Here is a 21,051-nt window from a genome sequence, read left to right on the forward strand (position 1 = left end):
GTTCATTAACTATTTTGTCTCACTTTATGTCCTGCCACCTTCCAGACAACAAGTTGCAGACGCTATGATGATTCCACCTTGGCTTCTCTGGGAAGACCACCTCACCACCAATGTGTCCTGGAACCTCACCTCCCAGAGGTCTAGCCCAGTAAGGAAAGACAGAAACAGGCTGGGCATATGGATCAAATTGCCAATGCCCATATCCAGTGGATAAGCAATTACAGAAGCCAGAACTCCTACCTTCTGGACCCAACAACTATCTTGGTCCATACTCCCAGTGGATCAGAAGTGATAGGAAGAAAAGGATAAGAGGGCTCTGAACTCCAACTCCATCAGAGAGAGGAGGAAAAGGTGAGGGACACTTGGATGTAGTAATAAGGTTATTTGTGGCTTGGAGGGCAAGAGAGGACTGGGCCTAGAAGAAAAAGGAGGTAATTATATATAAATGTGGACAGATAGTTGTAGAGATGATGGTTAACCCATGTCTGCAAACTTGGGAGAACCACAGTGGACTGCAATGGAGGGACCAGGGATTCAGAACTCTGGTGATAGGAACGGTGTAGAATTATACACATTTTTTAAATTTATTTTTTATTTAAGAAAGGATAAATTAACAAAACCATAGGGTAGGAGGGGTACAACTCCACACAATTCCCACCACCCAATCTCCATATCCCATCCTCTCCCCTGATCGCTTTCCCATTCTCTTTCCCTCTGGGACAATGGACCCAGGGTCATTGTGGGTTGCAGAAGGTGGAAGGTCTGGCTTCTGTAATTGCTTCCCCACTGAACATGGACGTTGACTGGTCAGTCCATACTCCCAGTCTGCCTCTCTCTTTCCCTAGAAGGGTGGGTCTCTGGGGAAGCGGAGCTCCAGGACATTGATGGGGCCTTCAGTCCAGGGAAGCCTGCCCGGCATCCTGATGGCATCTGGAACCTGGTGGCTGAAAAGAGAGTTAACATACAAAGCCAAACAAATTGTTGAGCAATCATGGACCTAAAGCTTGGAATAGTGGAGAGGAAGTGTTAGGGGGTACTCACTGTAAACTCTAGTGTACTTCTGCTTTCAGGTACATATTTTGCACTAGTTTATGGATAAGTGTGAACATTTGCTCTGTCTCACAGAACCTGGTGTATATCTAGGTTTTGGGACTTTGTTAGAAAGTGAACAACCTGGGATGGAATTAGAGAATACTGTGAAAGGAAAGGTCTCACCCGAGTAATGAAGCTGAAGGGTTGTCATTCCACACCTGAAGTCTCTGGACAGTCTGAGCTGAAGCATGTTGAGGTGGCAACCGTTGCATTGATTAGGTTTGTTGACATGTTTAATCACTAATAAAAATAAATAAAAAGGAAGATTAATCTGTAATATTGACTAACAATAAATAGTAAAGTAAAAAGAAAACAGTTGGATTGAAATCCCCAAGGTGAAGAAGTGGCAAAGGAATGGAATGCTGGAGAAGCTGAAGAAATTCTAGTGGACATAGTTTGGACAGACAGTTCCCCTGGGGCCCCACCCTGCTTTGCTGTTGATGATACACCAGTTCTAGTCTGGCTCCCAAGATACTAGGGGCAAACTTCAGTGCTGTGGTATCTCTCTCACTTTTCTCTCTCTTTATATCTAAAAATGGCTGTCTCAGAGCAATGAAGCTCCATAGGTAAGAAGAAAGGAGAATGGAGAAGAAAATAAAGAAGGAAGAGGAGATGGAAAAGGAGGAAGTGGAGGTAGAGGTGGAGAAGGAGGAGAAGAAAGAGAAGAAGGAGAAGAAAGATAAAACTATGCCACTGGCAATAGAAGTGAGGGAGTTGAAATGAGATCCTCCTTAATCAAAACACACTTAGAGTCACAGCACCTGGGTGGAATCAGCATCAGTAAGAGAAGAGGTGACACCTGCTTTTCCAGGATGGACATCCTGAGGCAAGGTGACATAATTCGTATTTATCAGGGGCAAAGTATTCCAACCTTCTGCAGTGTCACAAAAGAGAGGCTGCTTGGCCCACTTCCCATGAATGCTGGTTTTTCTGCTAGACCTGCCCTGCCTCATAGCTCTCCTTCCAACCAGGAAACTCTCCTTCTAACTGTTCAATGACTTCAAGATCCCAAGATGGACCATGCAATGGTGAGGGCTGGAAGGTCATATATGATTTGTACAGTGTATTATCATTTCTGAGTTGAGTTCTGGTATTGCCCTGGCTCTCCTAAACCTGCATTTCTAGCACCTTAGAGCAAAACACAGCCTTGTACATGGTCAGGTTCACATATCAAGCCAAGCTTCTTTTTCCTCACTTTGCTATCTTTGCCCTATTTTCTTGGAACACACTTCCTTCCTAGTTGCTCAAGTACTTGCTCACCTCATCTCTAGATTCATCTGCTCACCCACCTAACACAAAACTCTTGAGTATTCTCTATGTTCTAGTGTTTTGTCCTTTATAGGGAGGTTTCAGAAATGAATGAGAAAGGTCTGCTCTGTTCTTTCAGAGATTTACCAGAAAGGTATAACAACATACATTCCCAGTTGTTTGACCCTTATCTCTCCATGACTCATTTTCTGTTTATCACAATTTCTGTGGTATTTTTCTATCTATGTATCTATCTGTCTATCTATCTATCTATCTATCTATCTATCTATCTATCTATCTATCTATCTAATCTGTCTCTCTATTTGCAATACCTGAAGCACTGCTTCAACACATGTGAAGTTCCCCCCAGGCAGGTGGGGACCAGTAGCTTGAACTCAGGCCCTTACATATAGTAATGTGTCCACTCTACCAAGTGCTCCACTACTTAACCTAGATTCTTTTTCCTGCATAAAGTTTCAGCCCTATGTTCTACCTCAGGACAGTGCCTTGCCAGCACTTAACACTCAGCACATCCTTTACCAAGCATACCCTTCTCCTCCTCCTCCTCATCCTAACTTCTCCTTCCCATCCCAGTTGTTCTTGCTGGCAGCACTGATGATGACTTCATAATTTCCCAAACACCTGGCTTAAAGCTTCAGAGAAACCACATCTACTTCCTCTTCCTTGTTCTCAACCTATCACTCACTCTGAAAATTCTTCCTTCTGGACAAATGACATCATTTCCTTTCCTTCCCCATGGCAATGTACTAGTTCAGATGCTCATTTCATGCCTAGATCATGGCATATTCTCATAGTGGTGTCCTGCATTATTAATTATGTCTGTCTCCTCCTCTAGGACATCCCAGTCATTGCTGCCTACTTGCCCTTAGGGTCATGTCAGGTTTGGATAGAAAAACTTTATTTCTTTATTTTAATATTTTGACTAATTAATTAATTAATTTGGTAGGGTGTTGTGACCCCAACAGGAGTTTGGGACTATTAGCCTATGAATTGTGTCACCCTGAGGTGGGACAGACCAAGAAGGGAATGCATAAAAGCACGGGACTTTGAGCAGGTAGCTCTTTTTGGCTACTGCTTCTTCTCTTGGTCAGAAGCATAGCCACAGAGGTGCTCCAGGTATCTGCCCTGGCTACTTCTCCTGGGAACCGAACACATGTGACTCTGCTAGCTGGTAAACATTTAGACCCCTCTACAGCCATGAGCAATCTTTACCAGAGCTGATAATTGTTTATCTTATGGGACTAAACTCTTGATAACTATACTCAGACTTTATGGACCTAGAGTACTCTTAACCCTTGATAATAATTGCTTATTTTATCTTTTACCTGTTTCATCCTAATAGACCTTATATTATTTAAACCAGTTCCCAGCTCCCTGCTGTGAATCCTTTTACATGCCTCAGCAGCCCCACAAAAGTTAAAATAACAATAGTAGAGAGAGATAAATTGAAAAGGTAGAGAGAGATAAAGAAGAAAAAAGAAATAAAGGCATCTTCACCACTTGTGAAGCCTCCTCCCCTGCAGATGGGGACCAGAAGCATGAACCCAGGTTCTTGTGCAGCTTCTAAATTTCTAAAGACCTCCTCCAACTCTCAGGAGGTATGGTTATGGATTAACAGAGAGCAGATCCCATCTTCCCCCAAACAGCAAATATCTACAGTTATCAAAGTTAAAAAAAAAAAAACTCAGGAGTCGGGCGGTAGCTCAGCAGGTTATGCATATGTGGTGCAAAGCACAAGGACTGGCATAAGGATCCTGGTTCAATCCCTGGCTCCCCAGCTATAGGGGAGTCATTTCACAGATGGTGAAGCAGGTCTGCAGGTGTCTATCTTTCTCTCCCCCTTTCTGTCTTCCCCTCCTTTCTCCATTTCTTTCTGTCCTATCCAACAACAAAATAACACAACAGGGCAACAAAAGGAAATAAATAAATAAATAAAAACTCATCAACTGCTGAAACATCTGCAGAAGCACCACAACCACAGTCTCAGGTGGATACCTGTGTCCATGGTTGGAGAGAGAAAGGGCGTGGAACAGATCAAACAAAGAATTTAGAGCTCTGACAGAATATGGCACCATTATTTACTCTATGCAAGCAAGTAGTCAAGGCAACACACAGTATATTAAGAGAATAATCTAACAAGACCACCTGGGTTAATCTCTGGTAAACAGGAGTTATTCAATATCCACAAGTCAATCAATATAAACCACAATGTCAACAAACAGAAAGCTAAAAAACATAAATTATGGTGATGTTGTGTATGATACAGCAGATCCTAACAATGGTATTTTCAAAGTTAACCCAATTGCCAAATAATTTGATTATAGCAATAACTACCTATTGCCTTCTTAAACTCTTAAGATAGCAGGAACCTCCTACTCCTACTATAGAGCCAGTCCTGGAACCACTAGGGTAGGACTTACTTTCCTGCATGCTTCTTTCAATTCATACCAAATGATATTGCATCTGCTGATCCCAGCATAATCAATGCAATAAGTGCCACCTCGGCATACCTCACTTGAGACTGTGTCCAGAGATGTCAGGTGTGGAATGTCAACCTTTCAGCCTTATTACTCTGGTGGGACCTTTCCTTTCTCATAGGATTCTCTAATTCCATTTCGGGTGGTCCACATCATAACAAAGTCCCAAAACCTAGATACAGACCAGGTCCCATAAGATAGAGTATATGTTCACATGTATCCATAAATTAAAGCAAAATATATACCTGAAAGCAAAAGTGCATAATAGTCTTCAGTGAATCAATATATGCAGCAAGCAAGTAGACAGACCTAAAAAGACACCATAAAGTTCCTAATGAAATAGTTTCTACTTAGACTTAGATACCCTCCTCACCTAACTTCCCTCAGTCACTCCAAAGCAAACCTTATCAAAGTAAGGACTACAGAAGCTGAATAAAGACAAGAGACTGGCATACTTTAATGATGACTCTTTAGTCACAATCAGGCCACCTCATTATCTGGGGCCTTAATCAAGGATTCCTTAGATTCCCAGACAAACATAATGGGCCTAGACCTCAAATAAATCCTTTTCTCCATTGTTACTGGTCATCTCTATTAGGAACAATACAATAGACCCCTTTGTGGGCCTCCATAGGACCTTTCCCTCAAAGTGGATCAACAATGGCAGAAAATGTTCCATCCTCTGAAGGGAGGCTGGACAACATACTCTATGCTACACCTGAGGAAGATGGTTCCTGTTATTGGGGCAGCTTGGAATGTTCCTACTCATGACCACAGAATGTGAGCTCAGATCTACAGGGATGCAGAGGTCATATAGGCTCCTAAGCTGAATATGGGCCCCAGAACAGATCAAATTGATGGAGTTTACAGTCAACAGTATTTATACACCTTTCCCATATTTGGGAACAACTCTCTTCCCTGATCCAGCTTTCTGGTTCTTTTTCTAGCCATGACATCATCTCCCAGACAATAACTTGTATCCACCTGCATATCAGATTTCAGGCTCAGGGAAAAAAAAAAAAAACAACTGGTATAGCCACAGACCCTTTGGAATATAACTAAAATGTGTCTACTAGTTATCTACATAACAGAGGACCCTCCCAACTCTTCATCTGCACTATTCCAGCCTTTAAGTTCATGATTAGTTAACAGTTTGTTTGACTTTATATGCTAACTCTTCTTTCAGCCACCAGATTCTAGATGCTACCATGATGTTAACTAGAATTCCCTGGTCAGACAATCCCACTAATGTGTCCTGGAGCCCAGCTTCCCCAGAGCCCTGACCTACAAGGGAAAGAGAGAGACAGGCTGGGAGTATGGATCGACCTGTCAGCACCCATGTTCAGCAGGGAAGCAATTACAGAAGCCAGACCTTCCACCTTCTTCACCCCATAATGACACTGGGTCCATACTCCCAGAGGGAAAAAGAATAGGAAAGCTATCAGGGGAGGGGACTGGATACAGTGCTCTGGCGGTGGGAATTGTGTGGAGTTGTACCCCTCTTATCCTATGTTTTTGTCAGCATTTCCTTTCTATAAATAAAAATTTTAAAAAATCATATGATCTTATCAATTGATGCAGAAAAAGCATTTAATAAGGTCCAACTAATTTATAATAAAGGCCTTCAAAATTGGGAGTGAAAGAAAAGTTTCGCAATATAATAAAGGCAATATATGACAATCCTATGGCTATCATCACACTCAACAGGGAAAATATGAAAGTCTACTATCACCAGTTCTATTCAACATAGTCCTGAAAGTCCTTGCTATTACAATTATGCAAGAAAGACATACCAAAGTAGAAAGGATGAAATTAAGCTATAATTATTCGCAGATGATAAGTTGATATAACTGGAGGACCCCAGTAACTCTGCCAAGAAACTACTGGAAATCATCAATAAATTCAGTAAAGTAGCAGGTTACAAAATCAGTACCACAAGTCTCTGACATTTCTCTACACAAAAGATGAGTCAGAGGAAAGGTAACTCAAATAAGCAGTCCCATTTACAACTGAATCCAAAAATATAAAATACCTAGGCACAAATCTAACAAATGAGATGAAGGGTCTTCTTAACAAAAACTACAAGACACTGTTAAAAGAAATAGAGGATGAAACAAAGAAATAGAAGAGCATCCTCTGACCATGGATTAGAAGAATAAATATCGTTAAAATGGCAATCCATCCAAAAGCGATCTATACATTTAATGCAATCCCTATTAAAATCCCAACAACACACTTCAAGGAAATTGAACAACTTATTTAAAAACTTGTATGGAACTATAAAAAACCACAGATAGAAAAAGCATGCCTGAGAAAAAAGAAGAAAAATGGAGGCATCACATTGTCTGACTTTAGGTTATACTACAAAATAATAGCAGTTAACAGTATGATATTAGAACAAAACTGGACACATGAACCAAAGAATAGGATGTAGAGTCCAGAACTAAACCCACACATGTATAGGAACATTATATATGATAAAAGGGCTAAAATTGACCAATGGTCAAAAGAAAGTCTCTTTAATAAATGGCATTGGGTAAATTGGACAACCACAAGCAGAAAAATGAAACTAGACCACCACTTAACACTATGCACCAAGATGGATCAAAGATATGAATATTAGACCTGAAACTATAAAATACATAGAAGAAAAAGTTGGTGAAATATTCCAAGACCTTATTATTAAAGAAGTATTTGAAGACTCTACCCCATGGGCAAGGAAAACAAAAATACAAATGAATAAATGGGAGTTTCTCCAGTTAAAAATCTTCTATACATCACAAGAAAATTCCATGAGGATAAATGGGAAATCCAGGAAATGGGAAAATATATTTGCATACTACACTTAAGACAAGTGGTTGATATCAAAAATATATAAAGAACTCATACAACTCAACAAAAAGAAATAGAACAACCCAATAAAAAGGGGGGAAGAAGTTATGAATAGACCATTCTCCAAAGGAGAGATAAATAATGCCCATAGACATGGCCCATGCAGAAATGCTCCAATTCCCTTATCATTAGAGAGATGCAAATGAAAACCACAGTGAAATTCCATACCTGTGAGAATAAGGTCCATCAATAAAACAAGAGAAGTGAAGTGTTGGAGAGGATACGGAGAGAGGGAAAACTCTATACTACTGGTTACAAATTGGTACAACCACTATGGAGAACAGTTTGGATAATACCTAAGCAAATACAAATGGAAGCGACATATGACCCAGGAATTACACTACTCGTCATATACCCAAAAGATGTATTAACACTTATTTGAAGGGATATATGCCTTTAGGTTCATGATTAGACAATAATTTGTTCTGCATTATATCATCACTCTTTTCCAGCCACCAGGTTCCAGATGCTACCATGATGCCAACCGGACCTCCCTGGGCAGACAACTCCACCAATATGTACTAGAGACCCAATCCCCCAGAGCCTTGACCCACTAGGGAAAGAGAGAGAGATAGGGCCTGTCAATGCCCATGTTCAGTGGGGAAGCAATTACAGAAGCCAGACCTTCCACCTTCTGCACCCCATAATGACTCTGGGTCCATACTCCCAGAGGGATAAAGAATAGGAAAGCTATCAAGGGAGGGGATGGGATATGGAGTTCTGGTGGTAGGAACTGTATGGAAATGTACCCCTCTTATCCTGTAGTCTTGTCAATATTTCCATTTTACAAATAAAAAATAAGTAAAAAAGACAAAGAAAGAATTTTTTGCTCAGATCCTCCTGAGACAACACAGTCCTGCCTGGGAAAACTGCTTTCAGACTGCTGAGTCTTAGAATTCTCAGAAAATCAATGCTTATTATAAGGAGAAAAAGTTCTAGGACTCAATGGAGTATTACTCAGCAATAAAAAGATGGTATTCTGTATTTTGGGGTAAAATGGATGAAATTGGAGAAGAGTATGCTTAATGAAGTAGGTAAGGAGCTAAAGTACAACTATAGGATTGTTTCACTTGTGTGGAATTTAGAGAATTAAACTTGAAAACAAACAATAAGTCAACCTATATCCAAGACGGTGAAAAACTATAGTGGTTATCTAGGGGGGAGGAGGGAGGGAGACACAGAAGTTTGATGTGAGAAAGGTATGAAATTATAGTCCTATTAATTTATAATCTCATAAATCACTGTTAATTCAACATGTCAGGGGGAAACTAGATTCAATACTTCAAGTTTTCTAACTGCCTAGATCATAACTCTGAGTATATTTTCTTTAGTCTAAGTATTTAATGTTTTAGATGTGTAAGGTGAACAACTTCTGACACTTGGCTTCATTCTAAAATACATTTATATATAGTTTTTGTAAATATTTATTACCTTTTGTTGCCCTTGTTGTTTTTATTGTTGTAGTTATTATTGATGTCATTATTGTTGGATAGGACAGAGAGAAATGAAGAGAGGAGGAGAAGACAGAGAAGGGGAGAGAAAGACACCTGCAGACCTGCTTCACCGCTTTTGAAGTGACTCCCCTACAGGTGGGGAGCTGGGGACTCAAACCAGGATCCTTACACAGGTCCTTGCGCTTTGCGCCACCTGCACTTAACCCACTGTGCTACCACCAGACTCCCTCATATATATATTTTTAAAATATCTAAGTTACCTACCATTTATGCTAGATAGATCAAAACCATTTGGACATGCCAGTATCTAAGAATGGTGATTAGTAGATACCCCTACTAATAGTAGACCCTAGCCACTGGATTTTCATAGAAAAACAAATCCCTAACTAACTTGGTTATAGTAATAATTAACTCCTGCTATTTTAAACTCTCTATAAAACTACAAGGAACCCTTCCCATTCTCTTTAAGATCCTTATTTCTCCTTGTCCTGGAACCTCTAGGACTATGCCCATATTTCTTGATGTTTCTTCTCTCTGATCCCTTACTGTCCTGCTGCCTCTGTTTACCTCAACTAAATCAACACTACCAGTGCTGCCATGCCAAATTATGCTGCTACTGACTTGTTACTGCAGATTGTTGACAGAGACACCTAACCTGGTATGCCAACCTCCTAACTCCTTTTACTCTATTGAGATCTTTGCTAATACATGGAACTACCTAGTTCCATTTCAGATGGTACATGACCTAACAAAGTTATAGATACTAGATACAGGCTAGGGCTTAGGGTACTAGGTATAGCTGTATATGTATCCATAAGCAAGGGCAATTATATAACTCAAAGCAAAAGAGATTAATAGCCCTTCATGATCACATTTAGACCTAATAAGCCTGAAGTCCTAGTAGAAGTGCCTTAATGTCTCCTTTCTTAAATAAATAATTTTTAAAAAGAAGGCATCATAAATTCTCTAATTAGACTAGATCAAATAAGGTTGGCAATCTAGTAGAAAGGCACAAAGAAAACAGACCCATATACCTAATACCAATTGGATACAACAGATGATGCTCAATGCATTAACAACTGGGAGAAAGTCTAAGCTCATCAGATAAAGAACTATAAAACTGGATAAGAGCAAGAGACCTTTCTGATCAATATCAGACCATCCTGAAACCTCACTTCTCCAGAGTACTACGCCACTAGGGAAATATAGAAACAGGCTGAGGGTATGGATCCACCTACCAATGCCCATGTCCAGCAGAGAAGCAGTTACAGAAGCTAGAACTCCCACCTTCTGCACCTCAAAAATTGTTTTTGGTCCATATTCCCAATATAGGAGAAATGATAGGAGAAGATGACCAGAGGGCTCTGAACTCCAAATCCATCAGGAACCAGAGAGAGAAGAAGAAGAAGAGAGGATATTTGAAGATAGTAATAAGCATAAGTGTGAATTAGAAAGGAAGAGAAGACAGAACCATAAAATTGGGCAAATATATACAAGTATAGATAGTTATAGAAATCGTAGTTAACCCATATCTACAACCTTGGGAGAGCTATTATAGTTTCCAGTGGAGGGAATGGGGATACAAAACTCTGGTGGTTGAACGGTGCATAATTATATGCCAGTTATCTTATAATTTTTAAATCAATATCAAGTCACTAGTTTAAAAAAAAGACTTCCTCATAAAGTTATCTCACTATCATCACTCTCTGATACAGTGTCAGCCATTTATAGCCACATCTCTCCTTCTGAGACTGTCCTACCAGTCTTTCTGCCAACACCAACTCATTCCTCCTCCTTCTGCCCAAGCTCTCCACCTACCCCGCCTCCAAAAAAGCACATCAGAGACTAATGCTCAAAATATTGGCCTCAGAGTCAGACACAGGCAGGTAAAATCCCTGTTCCTCAATGGCAAGCTGTGAGATCTCAGGACAGCTATTCTTTTTTTAAAATATTTATTTATTCCCTTTTGTTACCCTTGTTGTTTTTTATTGTTTTGTTATTGATGTCATCATTGTTGGATAGGAAATGGAGAGGAGGGAAAGACAGAGAAGGGGGGGGAGAGAGAGATACCTGCAGACCTACTTCACCACCTGTGAAGTGACTCTCCTGCAGGTGGGGAGCTGGGAGCTCGGACCAGGATCCTTATGCCAATCTTTGCATTTTGCGATATCTGTGCTTAACCCGCTGCACTACTGCCCAAGTCCTTTTTTTCCCCTTTTTAAAAATATTTATTTATTTATTCCCATTTGTTGCCCTTGTTGTTTTTTTATTGTTGTTGTTGTTGTTATTGATGTCATTGTTGGATAGGACAGAGAGAAATGGAAAGAAGAGGGGAAGAGGACAGCTATTCTAACAATTCCATATACAAATGTTGTTATTGGGGAGGGGCTGGTAGAGTGTAAAATGCCTACTTTGTGGGACACCTGTGAGGATTCAGTGAAATAATGTCCAGCTCACTGTATTTAAAAATAAATTATTTGGGAGTCAGGCAGTAGAGCAGCAGGTTAAGCACACATGGCGCAAAGCGCAAGGACCAGTAAAAGGATGCTAGTTCAAGGCCCAGGCTCCCCACCTTCAGGTGAGTCACTTCACAGGCAGTGAAGCAGGTCTACAGGTGTCTATCTGTCTCTCCCCCTCTCTGTCTTCACCTCCTGTCTTCATTTCTCTCTGTCCTATCTAACAACGACCAATGACAACAATAATAACTACAACAATAAAACAACAAGATCAACAAAAGGGAATAAGTAAATAAATATTTTTTCATTATTTATTTTTGATAGAGGGAAATTGAGAGAAAAGGGGGGTAGTAGACGGGAAGAGAGACACTTGCAGCACTGCTTCACTGTTCATGAAGTTCTTCCATGGATAGTGGAATAGTGCTTTTTGCAGTATCTATTATTTATCTATCTCAAAATAAGTAAAATAAAAATTGGATAGGGGAGGCGGGTTCAGTGGTAGAGCATGTGTTACACATATGTGAAGTCCTTGGTTTGCCCAACAGCACACAATAAAAAGATAACGAGAAACTGGTTGGAAGCAAGAGAGCTCATCTACATAGTTCTCCTGCTTTGTCATGAGCAAAACCCACAGCCAAGCCCAGTGTCCTCTGCATTGAAGGAAATTTCAGTGCTGTAATGTCTCTCCCTCTCTCTGTCTTGATCTCTCTTTTTATGTGAAGTAGTTGGCCCACAGCAGTGAAGACCCAGCAATGATGAAACAGAGAGAGGAGAGGAGTAGAAGGAGGTAGAGGAGGAGAAAGAAGAAGAAAAATGAGAGAAAGAAAGGAAGGAGATAATAAAGGAAGGAAGGAAAGAAAGGAGGGAGGGAGGAGCTTAGGTAGTGTAGTGTCTTTAACTCTCTTCTTGACTCTATCAGAAAAAAAAATAATGATCAGTTTAGAGTAGTGAAACCGCAGTGACAACAAGAAGAAAGCAACAATATCATCCTCAATTACAGCAACAACACACACACACACGCCATATATATATATATATATATATATATATATATATATATATATATATATATAATGTTACTCTCTGACAGCTCAGAGATCTCTCATAAGGCCATTTCCCCTTGGGCTAGACTGCAGGGGTGAGGTGGCAAGCTGAAGCCCTGCCCTGGCCATGGCCCCTGCTGTCCCTGGGTGCCTCCCATGCAAGGGTATGCTTTCTGCAGGAATGCACGTGTCTGTGTGAATCACAGAGAGACAGATTCTTTCTTGCTTAAGTCTCCAGCCTTAGCTTCATGCCCCAGGGCCAACCCCTATATTCAGTGTGTCCTTCTGAGCTGTCTGTCCTGAGTCAGGCCACCTCACCCCTCCCTGTGAGGGTTGCCTCACTACATGGCTGGAGTGGGAGAGGCCGGGGACAGGGGGACTTCATCTGTTTGTAAACAGCTTCCATAAACCACCTCCACTGGGAGTACAGGCTCTCATCAATGGGTGGGGGGAGGGCCACTGCCCTTCAAATCTCCCTGGCTAGGCTGGTTTGGCCTCAGTCTTAGACACCCTGGATGAATCAACATGCATTTCTCCTGGGGCCTTGGAGCAAATACCTTGCCTGGGCAGTTGCCAGGACTCAGCTCACCCACCCTTGGCTCATTCATGGAGCACCCGCCAAGAGGCCAGCCTTCAATTTCTTGAGAGTTTGGGCGTGCCTGCAGAGACCAAGCCAAGAGAACCAATTGGGGAATTAGACAGATGCTAGTTTGAATCTTCTCTGCCTCCTTTGTCATCTGGGACTCTTGGAAATTCACAGGTTACATACCTTTGTTCCAGTCACTGGAACTCTGAACCTCAGTTTCCTCAAATATCAAAAGACAGGAAAATGCATATCTATGTTTTGAGATGAGGACAAGGCTTAAATGAGTTACTATATCTTAAGTAGAAAACCTGGTGCCTGGGACAACATTAGTCCCAATGAAGGGCAGTACTTGTTGCCAATATTATTAAAGACTTGTTTATTAACTCATTTATCCATTTCATAATGGGGAAGGGGAAACCAGAACATCACTCTGACTTACATGATGATGGGAATTGAACTCAGGACCCAATGCTTAAGAGTTCAATACTTTGACCACTATACCATCCCCTGGGCCACTTATAGTGGCTGTTCTTACCACCGTTACTAATGCCTCTTCCTTTTTGAACGTAGCGGACACCATCACAGAGGATGATGTTCCTGTTTCTTCATTTGAGGTTCCTTGAAATGAATGGCTAAACACTCCACCCACGGGCTTGGGTTTCTGACCTACTTGATATGATCCCACCACCTCTGGAGAATGATACTCCCACATGGCTGGGCAGGGCATGCCTGACTCCACAAAGCCCCAGAAATCTATGGCTCCTGGCCAGGTAACTACCTGACTGACGGTTGGACACAGAGGAAGCCAGATTTCTGGAAGACTCCACTAGGAAAGGTCCCTCACTCAGCAAACAAAGCAATAGATTGGTAAGCTCTCTCACAGAATAAATTAATAGTCAGTTCACCTGATTCCAAAGGCCCTGAGAACTGCAGATCCAAACCTGTGCCAAGTAGTTCCTCTGACTGCAGGATAAAAGGCTACTGCTCGGTAGTGAGGTGCTGGAAAGTTCTGAGGTCCTCCAAACAGAGCAGTTAGGAGTCTAGCCCTGGAGTCAGACAACCTGCCTTTTCTATCCTGGCCCAGTTGGTAGATTTTGAGCAAGCTGTTCAGCCTCAGTTTCTTTTCTTTAAAATGGGCTAGCAGCACCCTTTTCAATGGCTAACCGCCTAGAAGGAGGTAAGCCATCACCATAGAATCCTCCTCACCCTTCCCTCCTTGGTGGGGGGCTCTGCCTCCTGAATGAAGTGCCAGGAAGCCATCCTTGTTCAGGTATGAATTTCTCTGTCCTGCCTTTGAGGAACAGGCTGATCCTTGCCAGCAAGAAGGAGTTTGGGGCCCAACGCTGGGCTACAGGTGGAATCAGAAAGACACAACGTGGAGAACAAATAGGAAAGCAAAAAAAAAAAGGGGGGGGGAGTGTTCTAAGGAGGTAGAAGCTTTATTGTAAGGTTTTCACAGGACAGTTCATCCAACCAGCCTCCATTTAGGTTCCCGCAGCCAGGAAGGTGCAAAGCACTCTCCAGGTGGGAAGATCACCGTCCTTGGGTGCTGAGGACAGAGCAGGTTCAGAGCATCCAGATGCGGTTAGATTTAAGGGAGGGGGCTTGTGACTGAGGGAAGCTCTGGCTGGGCCTTGGGCTCAGCAGCCTCCACAGCAGCCCTGCCCAGTGCTCTGAGACCTCTGGCTGCCACCCCCACAGCAGCCACAGCAGCCGCTGCTCCTGCGCTGCCTGCGCCTCCTGGGAAAGCAGCAGCAGCCAGTGTTGCTGGAGCCACAGCAGCCGCCACTGGAACCACAGCAGCCTCCACTGGAACCACAGCAGCCGCCACCACAGCAAGACGAGGAGGAGGAGGGAGCTGGAGTGGGTGCAGGAGCCGGGCACGGAGCTGACCCCTGGGAAGACCCCTTGGAGAAGCCTTTGGCGGAAGACATCCTCAGCTGGAAGGGGATTGAGGAGAACCTGAATGAAAAACAGGAAGTCAGAGGGTTGGGCAGTAGCGCAGCGGGTTAAGGGCACACATGGCGCAGAACACAGGGATCAGAATAAGGATCCTGGTTCGAGCCCCCGGCTCCCCACCTCAAGGGGGACGTTTCACAAATGGTGAAGCAGGTCTGCAGGTGTCTTTCTCTCCGCCTTCTGTCTTTCTTTCCTCTCTCGATTTCTCTCTGTCCTATCCAACAACGGCAGCAATATAACAATAATAATAACCACAACAATTAAAACACACACACACAAGGGCAACAAAAGGGGGGGAATAGCCTCCAAGAGCAGTAGATTCATAATGCAGGCACCAAACCCCAGCAATAATCTTGGAGGCAAAAACAAAATAAAACAAAACCAAAAAAAAAAACAGGGAGTCACACTCAAGCAGATTTCCCCCCCCCTTCTAACAGTGAGATTTTGCTCTGGAGCTTTGTGAGTGAGTCAACCTGCCTGATTAGGTGCCAGAAAGACTATAAAAATAAAAAATAATAAAAAGAGATGCCATGATGCCTTAGGCTCTGGACTCCCAGGCTCAATTCACAGCACCACCATAAGCCAGAACCGAGCAGTGCTCTGGTTAAAGATAAATAAATACATAAATAAATAAATAAATAAATAAATAAATAAATAAGGTTCAGGAGGTGGCACAGTGGCCAAAGTGTTGAAGCTAAGGACATGAGGTCCTGAGCTTGATCCCTGGCATCTCATGTGCCAGAGTGATGCTCTCTTGCTCACAAATGAATAAAATCTTTAAAGCACATTTAATAAAGGAAGAAGAGAAGGGGGAGAGGAGGAAGATAGTCTAGCCCCTAGCAGCTGCTTCAGAGAGCTGAGAAAGAGTCTCTGCAGAGTTATCCATTTTCTCAGATGAAGCTAGCAGTCTACCCTCTCCCTCCCTCCATCCCTCCATCTTAGAGAGTAAGTGGATAAGAAGCCATTTATCTTATGTAACACCCAATCTGAAATTCTTTCCTGGCTGTTTGTTCTCTCTCCCAATTAGTCGTGGCATGGCAGTTACATCATACCCAAATCACAGGTGCACCTGAGGCTCAAGTCTACCCCCCCCCCCATCATTCTGCCCTGTGTGTCCACCTTGGTCCCTACAAGCATAAGGAAGAGGAGAACAGAGGCTGGATATGCACCCCAGTTCCAGGAGTCCAGACCCCTGGTTCTAGTCCCACTCCTACTATAGCCTTGCCCTGTGGCTGGACACCATGCACATCCCCTCCCCATCAGCCTGGCCTTCAGACCTTCATCAGTTCCATGATGATCTAGCTCACTCTAAGCACAAGGCTCCATCCAGGGCTCTCCTTGCCCATTCAGCTGCTGGCTGTCTTCTCCTGTCCTGACTTGGACTTAGTTTCATCTCTTCCCAGCCCTTTATCTGGCCCCCACTGGATACTCACCAAACCCTGGCTCCACTAGAAGACTCACTCAGCTCTTCAACTGGAACTGGCCAGCTACAGAGAGCAATGGACTGGCAATGTCTGGCCAGAGGAGGTTTTATAAGATGTATCAACTCTTGGGAGGGGCCCACTTCCCAACAGACAGACTCAGCTGACACTTACATCCCTGAGCTATTCATCACCCAGCCTTCACTGTAGGTGGTGCACGTGGGCATTCAAGTCACTTCCGAGGTGCCAGTATTGCTGTGGCATGTTTACTTTCCAAATAGCACACTGTTCATAGCTGGGAGGGCTACGTGTGCTGGAAGAGAAGGCTGGGGGTGAGGAGAGGTGTGGGGAAGCCTTCTTGGGCATTGCTGTAAAGTATGTACACACACACACACACACACACACTCCCCTTATTTGTACATCCATCACTTGTAATTGGCTCCTTTGTTAGCTTCTTCTGCTTCTCTGGCTCTTGATCCTTAGTCCCTGAAGGCAACCCTGGGGCTACGTGAATGCTTGTTGAGTTTTTTTTTTTTCCTTTTTTTTCTTTTAACCAGAGCACTGCTCAGCTCTGGCATATGGGGGATTGAACCTGGGATTTTGAAACCTCAAGTATGCCAGTCTGTTTGCATAACCATTGTGCTATCTACCCCCATGTTGGTTTTCTTATAGATGCTCCCTGATGAGGTTGAGTGAAAATTATGGTGAGGATGTGCCCATAGACATCCAAGTAGTGGCTTACCTCTATCATCTGCTACAAGAAGAAAATGTAATGGAACCATTGAGAACACAGAAGCTGTGAATGTTCTCAGAATAGCATATTCTTGTACATCCCAGGGAGAGACCAAATGCTGAATGTTGGATGCTGGTACAGTTTCAAAAGGCCAGGTCATATTTCCCCTTACCCTATCACAATCAGCCCCTCCAATGCACATTCTCCCCAGGGCTAATATCCAATGCAAGGACAAGAGAAACAGAAGAAGGGGTCAAGTGATGGCACACTTGGTTAAACACACACATTATGATGTGCAAGGACCCAGGTTCAAGCCCCCAGACCCCACCTACTGGGGTAAATATTCATGAGTTGTTAAATGGTACTACAGATATCTCTGTCTCTTTCCCGTTTAACCTCTCCCACCCCTCTCAATTTCTCTCTATCTCTATCCAAGATAAATTTTAAGAAATTAAAAAAAATAAAGAAACAGAAAGAGAGAGAAGTTATAGGAGGAGAGAATGAAGGAGAAAAAGATAAGGGAAGAAGCTACTCTCCAAAGTGTCGTATGCGTTACATTGGTTTGTTCTAGCCCTCCCCAAACCAAGAGAATTGGATCAGTCCAATTAATTTCGCGGGCCTGCTTGGCCCCGCCCCAAGGAACCCTGAGGGAGGGTTCCTGAGTTCATGAGTCCGAGAGTTCCTGAGTTCCAGAGTAAGGGAGAGGGTTCCTGAGTTCGAGAGTGCCAGAGTTAGCCAGAGTTCCTGAGTTCCTGAGTTAGACAGAGTTCCTGAGTTCCGGAGTTCGAGAGTGCGAGAGTGCGAGAGTTTCTGAGTTCGAGAGTAAGGGAGAGGGTTCCTGAGTTCCAGAGTAAAAGAGAGAGTGCTTGCGCCGCCGCAAAGAGACAGCAGAGTTCTGTTTGGTGATTAGTTTGTCTTAGTTTATGAATCGTTGTTCCTGAATAAAGAAATACAGCTTCCCTGCCCAGCCGTTGTCTCCGCGTCTCTGTTCACCACCGTGAAGCTAGCCGGCCCGGCAAGAGCCCCGAAAATTTTAACAACAAATGGCGCCCACGTGGACCTGACCTGCGCATCTCTCAGATAAGTAAAGACAATTTGGCTACCTATGCACTATGGCCTTCTCTTCTGCTTGTGGAGAGATCTCCAAAGGCCTCTGCTCTTTCTTCACTAGACTGTTTTGCTGTTTCTGGAACATTTATGTCTGGACCACTCTGTGGTTTCCACTCGCTCGGGCGAACTCAGAACAGCCAGCGGGAATAGCCAGCGGGCGGGAGGCGAGGCGCAGAGCTGCTGTTTCCACCTGGTGGAACAGCCAGCCAGCCGGCTGCGCCCAGACAACCCCACGCACTGCGTCTGCAACCCCACAGCCCCGCAGCCCGCAGGAGGCCTACGCCACCATGCAAGAGCCCGATGCCAGCACGCTAGAGCCCGATGCCAACATGCTGGAGCCCGATGCCAACATGCTGGAGCCTGAGGCCAACATGCTGGAGCCCGATGCCAACATGCTGGAGCCTGAGGCCAACATGCTGGAGCCCGAGGCCAACATGCAAGAGCCTGAGGCCAGCCCACAGGAGCCGGCTCTCCACCGCGTGGCGCAGGGCACTGGACGCGTGATCCCTCCACACTGCTCGGCCACTGCGAACAGGGCAGCAGACATGGCAGGGCCATGGGGCAGGGCCGCGGCGTTCTATCATGGCCGCCACCCCTGGGCACCTAGGCTCACGCCTTCTACAAAGATGGCCTGCCTGCCCTCTTTCTATGAATTCTGGAACCATCCCGGGCCTCCCGGACTCCTGGGCTCCCTGCCAAAACTGGGCACACGAGATCTCCAGCCGCCGGTCCGGTCTGAAGACAGACAAGCTGGAGTACGCAGAGATTTGTGCAGAGATCGCAACCTGCAATTCCTAGAAGTGGAGCTGCGCGGGAAGCCACCTCCGGATGGTGAACCCCCCCCCAACAACTAAGACAATATAGATTTAAATTCGTGTTTAAAATGACATGTCTTCGTAACAAAGGTTTCTCTCCTCGTGTATTAATGACTATGTTTATGTGTATGTTTAAAGTTTGGTAAACAGTAGCTTTAAGGCTAAATTCTTACTAGTCAAAGATAAATGAAAAAGGTTTTCAACGTAATTCTCATAAAGATAAAAATTAACTTACATTTAAAGTCTGAGGTAAAAATTAGTTAACAATCAATATATTTCAACTAAGTTGGTCTAAACAAAAGGTTAAATAGACTTGTTGATATGTAAAACACTACCTTCTCTATTAGAAATGGTAGATCGCACAATGGCTATGCTAATTATTCTCATGCCTGAGGTTTCCTCTCCGGCCCACACCTAGGGTGTGTCTCCATCTTGAATGGGTGTAACAAAAGGTTAAAAGACGTTGTTGATATGTAAAAGTCTCAAATTCCTTCTCTATTAGAAACGTTGGATCCTGCAGTAGATATGCTAATAACAAGTTTTGTTTCATAGTAAGTAAGTTGCAGCCAACTGCCTGTGGGACCCTTGGCCGTTCCCCGCCCCCATGCAATTGCCCGTCGAGGCAAGTAGCCCCCCAGAGGCAAGACATTTTTTTTTTTCAGATATGGCCCCCTCAGGCCTTCCCTTGGCAACATGCTGGTTTTTGTTATATATGTTTCTGTTCACCCCACACCCTTGATACTATAGTCATTTAGTTAAAAAGAAAAGGGGAAATTGTCGTATGCGTTACATTGGTTTGTTCTAGCCCTCCCCAAACCAAGAGAATTGGATCAGTCCAATTAATTTCGCGGGCCTGCTTGGCCCCGCCCCAAGGAACCCTGAGGGAGGGTTCCTGAGTTCATGAGTCCGAGAGTTCCTGAGTTCCAGAGTAAGGGAGAGGGTTCCTGAGTTCGAGAGTGCCAGAGTTAGCCAGAGTTCCTGAGTTCCTGAGTTAGACAGAGTTCCTGAGTTCCGGAGTTCGAGAGTGCGAGAGTGCGAGAGTTTCTGAGTTCGAGAGTAAGGGAGAGGGTTCCTGAGTTCCAGAGTAAAAGAGAGAGTGCTTGCGCTGCCGCAAAGAGACAGCAGAGTTCTGTTTGGTGATTAGTTTGTCTTAGTTTTTGAATCGTTGTTCCTGAATAAAGAAATACAGCTTCCCTGCCCAGCCACTGTCTCCACGTCTCTGTTCACCACCGTGAAGCAAGCCAGCCCGGCTAGAGCCTCCGAAAATTTTAACAACACCAAAGTTCGAAGAGTACATGAAAAATAGTGCTTTTGGAATTAACAAATTTGGGGCTAGAAAAGTAGCTCACCAGGGAGTCAGGTATTAGCACAGTGGGTTAAGTTCACTTGGTGCAAAGCGCAAGGACCAGCGTAAGGATCCCGGTTCAAGCCCCCGGCTCCCCACCTGCAGGGGAGTCACTTCACAGGCAGTGAAGCAGGTCTGCAGGCGTCTGTCTTTCTCTCTCCCTCTCTGTCTTCTCCTCCCCTCTTCATCTCTCTCTGTGCTATCTAACAACTATGACATCAATAACAACAACAATAAGAACTACAACAATATAAAAGACAATAGCAACAAAAGGGAAAATGAATAAATAAAATTAAAATAAAAAAAGAAAAGTCACTCACCAAGTAGGGCACCTGCCTTTCATGTATGTGATGTCAATTTGAGGCCCAACTTCACATGGATGGTACGACAACTATGAAA

General features: G+C 43.7%; 2 long non-coding RNA genes across 2 annotated transcripts in view; one reads left to right on the forward strand and one right to left on the reverse strand.

Moving 5' to 3' along the window:
- The window catches only part of LOC132541358 (uncharacterized), a 400,798-nt gene that overhangs the window by 228,159 nt on the left and 151,588 nt on the right, over window positions 1–21,051 (forward strand). The window lies entirely within an intron of this gene.
- LOC132541355 (uncharacterized) lies at window positions 14,685–16,817 on the reverse strand. Its single transcript, XR_009552559.1, has 2 exons — window positions 16,662–16,817; window positions 14,685–15,231 (listed from the first exon to the last, which is right to left on the reverse strand). It is a non-coding gene; the product is annotated as an uncharacterized LOC132541355 (long non-coding RNA).

The sequence above is a fragment of the Erinaceus europaeus genome, chromosome 11 (genome assembly GCF_950295315.1).
Source record: "Erinaceus europaeus chromosome 11, mEriEur2.1, whole genome shotgun sequence".
Classification (NCBI taxonomy): domain Eukaryota; kingdom Metazoa; phylum Chordata; class Mammalia; order Eulipotyphla; family Erinaceidae; genus Erinaceus; species Erinaceus europaeus.